General features: G+C 37.0%; 1 pseudogene; it reads right to left on the minus strand.

Annotated features, from left to right (window-relative positions):
• Positions 1 to 629: 629 nt before the first annotated feature.
• LOC128107865 (glyceraldehyde-3-phosphate dehydrogenase-like) lies at positions 630 to 3,094 on the minus strand (annotated as a pseudogene).
• Positions 3,095 to 4,565: the final 1,471 nt, after the last annotated feature.

The following is a 4,565-nucleotide window of genomic DNA, read 5'->3' on the forward strand; positions in this document are numbered from 1 at the left end:
ATCTCTTATTAGAGTATTATTGAAGACATATGGCCTTTCTCTTCTTCGGTTTGGCATCGGGACACATTATTTCTTTATTTTATTGATGATTTTAGATCTTAGTATGACACAAACTTCAATACCAGTTATAACATGAGTATAAGCCAAGGGATAAACAATAGAATCATTAAACACTTTCCTAAAACAACGTAGCTAAGTTTCATAACTGCTCAATTTAAAAATATATAACATGTTAATATCAAGTAGACCTATAATTAAAATATTAAAACATTTTACTTGTAATTTACTCAAAAATACACACACACATAGACACAAACAGATATACAGGGAGAAACATATGTGTGTGTCATATCATAATATGATTAGCTCTTAGCAGAGTATGTTCAATAAGTGTTTAATAACCGTATTTTCAGAGGAAGAAGCCTTGGTTTATAGAACTTGTCAATGTCAATGATATAAATGCTCTCATAGCAACTGATTTCAAGCAACAAATGCGTGTCCTTGAGTGTGCAGTAGAACACACACACATGCGCACACACAAACACACTTCTGAACAATTTGCAACTTTTATAATATTTAACATATTTTATTGAGAATTAAACATCATTTTCCCTACATGACTTCATGAATACATGTTAGAAAATGACATACCTATATAGACAATTTATACATGTTGAGAAGAATATCAAGAAAATTAAGGTCAGGAAAGAGAATATTAATTCCACATATCACAAATGGATACATACAAATGCATATATAAAGATCCACCAAATAGTAACTGACAGATACAGGATTTGTGTCTACAAGGAAGCACTCATTACTTCTTTTCCCTTTGCAACCAGAACTTTCCAACAACGGGAATGTTTTAGGCTTTTCTTATAAATCTGATTGTGAATAATACTATATCGAATATGAATCTTCCCCAAGCTCTCTGAACACCCACAATTTACTTTTATATGAAAAAGACCTATTGATGACTTCACATCTTCTATTCTAATAAATGCATCCCTTCTAGCTTACATGTGAGGGCATTTTGGATGAGTATGTGTGATTTAGGAAATATTATAAAACATCCCTACACAAATATTTTTCTAGATACTTGTGTTAATTAATATACCACACTTCAAAAGTTCACAGGACATCACTGTCCAAGATTCCTTTTTCTTCCTCTGCTACTGGTGCTCCAGACAAGCAAGATACCTGGCTTGCAGTTTAGGAACTAGTTCGTATTTTTTCTAACATTTTCCTCCTCCTGTTTTTTTTTTTTTTTTTGAGACTGAGTTTCTCTGTGTAGCTTTGCAGGCCAGACTGGCCTCGAACTCACAGAGATTCACCTGCCTCTGCCTCCCGAGTGGTGGGATTAAAGGTGTGCGCCACCACCACCCTGCTCCCTCCTCTTGTTTTTTTGTTTTTTTAAAATAATCTCTAACACAGTTCTCCACATTTTTCTACTGAGATATTAATCACTTCCAGCTTACATGTGAGGACATTTTGGGTAACTATGTATGATTTAGAAAACATTATAAAGCAATCCTACACAAAATATTTGTCTGTCTCTGCCAAGCCTAGAACAAGTTGCTCTAATATTTCTATGTGTGATTGCGGGTATATATAAGGAAAAATGGTGACAAGATTTTCCTTAATGATTTACATGGAAGATTAATCTCTTAAAATGATGATTGGAAATGTCCTCTTCTTTCCATGAAGCTTCCTCCTTCATATGTGGGTAATATTAAGTGTAATTATTCATTAGCTAAACTACTACATAGTGTGAAATCCAAACTGTGAGTATCCCAAAACGTTGGTAAAAGACCTTATAGTTTTACTATGTCATAAATCTAGGATTTCTGGAATGACTAATAACCCCATATCATTGATCCATTGTTTGTACCAAAAAGAAAGAGGTCATAGATCAAAACTTTACTATGGTCACATATATCCTGGGAGGTTTAGACTGCTATTGCTGCTAGTTTTCAGCAGGAATTATTTTAAAATTAGCCTTAGCAAATTATATCACGGATTAAATACTACACGAAATGACAACAATGTTGTGCCATGTAATGAAGGCATTCTACATAAAGATACGAGTACAGAGGGAAGAGTGGAGCTAATCTTAGCAAGCATCTCTGATAATCACATGGCTCAGCCTTTGAATGGTCAATTTTTTTTTTTTTTATGGGTGCAGTGAACTTTACTGATGGTGTTCAAGAGAGTAGGGCTCCCTAAGCCCCTGCTGTTGTTCTGGGGGTCTGGGATGGAAACTGTGAGGGAGATGCTCAGTATAGGGGGCTGAGATGGGACAGGAACTGCTCAGCAGCCGAGGGTCTCTCTTGCTGTCCTTGCTGGGGTGGGTGGTCCTGGGCGGGCTTCTCACTCCTTGGAGGCCATGTAGGCCATGAGGTCCACCACCCTGTTGCTGTAGCCAAATTCATTGTCGTACCATGAAATGAGCTTCACAGAGTTGTCATTGAGAGCAATGCCAGCCCCAGCATTGAAGGTGGAAGAGTGGGGGGTCACTGTTAAAGTCGCAGGAGACAACCTGGTCCTCACTGTAGCCCAGGATGCCCTTTAGTGGGCCCTCCGACGCCTGCTTCACCACCTTCTTGATGTTGTCATTCTTGGCAGGTTTCTGCAGGCGGCATGTCAGATCCAAGACCGACACATTGTGGGTAGGAACACAGAAGACCATGCCCGTGAGCTTCCCGTTCAGCTCTGGGATGACCTTGCCATCATCCCTGCATCCACCGGTGCCGCCAAGGCTGAATTGTCACATTTTTAATTTTGATTTTTTATTGTATATTTTCTAGTAATGTTCTCACAAGCCAGTTCTCCAAGATGACCCTGGTTAGAAACCAGAGAGCCCCAAAGACTTCGAAATGACAAACTGTGAATGGGTGCTCAATCTCATGCTTGCATATAGGGCTGGCCCTTCAGGTTACTTTTAATTACTTCATTTTGATAGAAAAAAATATATTTCTACATTCTCTAAATCTATGGTTAATCCTGTTCATCATATTGATTATAAGCATAAGGCCCAATCAGTTTGCTTTGTATAAAGTTAATGTTCATATTTCTTACTGTGTTCCAACTTATCTTTTTCTATGTATGTATGTATATATATATACGTGTGTGTGTGTGTGTGTGTGTGTGTGTGTGTGTGTGTGTGTGTGTAGAGTGTTTTTTTTTTTTTTTTTTGTGTGTGTGTGTATAGCACCCATGAAAGCCAAAAGAGGGTTTTGGACTCCCTGGAGCTGGAGTTACAGGTAGTTGTGAACAGCCTGACAAGGATGCTGGACACTGAATTTGAATCCTGGGCTTTGTGCAGGAGAAGCAAATTCTCTTAATCAGGAAGCCATTTCTCCAGCTCCTATGTTTCAAGTTTAACTTCTCATCACCTGGGTCTACAATAGGACTTCTCTTCTGCCACAGGTTTGTACCAGTCATCTTTTTAGATTAAGAAAAGTTGAAAAATACATAATAATACACAATTGGACATAAGTCTAAAGAGGAAGAGGGAAGTACTTTAAGAAGCCTAAAGTGGAGATACATACTTAAATATTTGTTATGCTAAGGCTTTTTGTTTTGAATATTAGTTTATTAAAAGCAAGGAAATCAAATGCTCTATGACAATGTTTTTAACTTTGATTTGTGTCATAGACAAAAATGAAAATAATTATCAAATGAACAGTTTGAATACCTTCTTTGGTGGTTTTGGTGCATAAAAGCTTTAGAACATTAGCTGGGATATGAACTTGCAAAGACTTCTAAGTAGAAAAGAAATTAAATATGATAAATTGCACATATAAATTCAAAGAATCGAAATAGATTTTATTTAAATGTAGTACAGTACTTTTAAAATGTTCCCTTTCCCCTGGATGTGCTTTCTCTGGGCATGAAATAGATATTACAATTGTGAATTTACAGCAGCTGCAATTGCCTGCAATGGTCATGCACAATACTATACCTGTCAACAGTCAGGCGCAATTTTGGTGAGGGACCCATGAGGCCCTACTGAAATATAGACTACTTATGGATAGTGGGGTAGGGGAAGTCATTGTCTGCAGTTATGTTCCCACATGTGGACAATTTGGGATGCTTTGTGTAGTTCCAAACCCATGGTCACACAGAGGTCCCTGGTTAAACTCATTGAGTTACAAAGCAAAACAAAAGACAAGAATATAGAAATTGAATTTGCAGAGTTTTGGGGGCTGAGGAGGGTGAGGAGAAGGGAAAAGGTGAGACTGAGTAATCAGCATGCATTGTATATATGCCCAAATTGTCAAAGAACAAATTTAAGAAAAAAGCTTTCTCATATTTTTTACATCATAAACTTTAGCCTCAACTTGTACCATGTAATTTTTACAAAAATATTTTCAGTGTTTGAATGTTCAATTTAGGAGTTTACTTACTTTTCTTTAAATGGTTTAAACAACTCCAGCTAGGCAACACAAATGCCTTTCTGATCTCTTGACTACTTTGAAAGCTTGAAAAAGATTTAAGCCATCATGGTAGAATGTGGTAAAGAAACATATTCAAAATGCCAAATGTGCTCTAACATGTGCCAA

The sequence above is a fragment of the Peromyscus californicus genome, unplaced genomic scaffold (assembly GCF_007827085.1).
Source record: "Peromyscus californicus insignis strain IS unplaced genomic scaffold, ASM782708v3 Scaffold_12__1_contigs__length_115047231, whole genome shotgun sequence".
Classification (NCBI taxonomy): domain Eukaryota; kingdom Metazoa; phylum Chordata; class Mammalia; order Rodentia; family Cricetidae; genus Peromyscus; species Peromyscus californicus.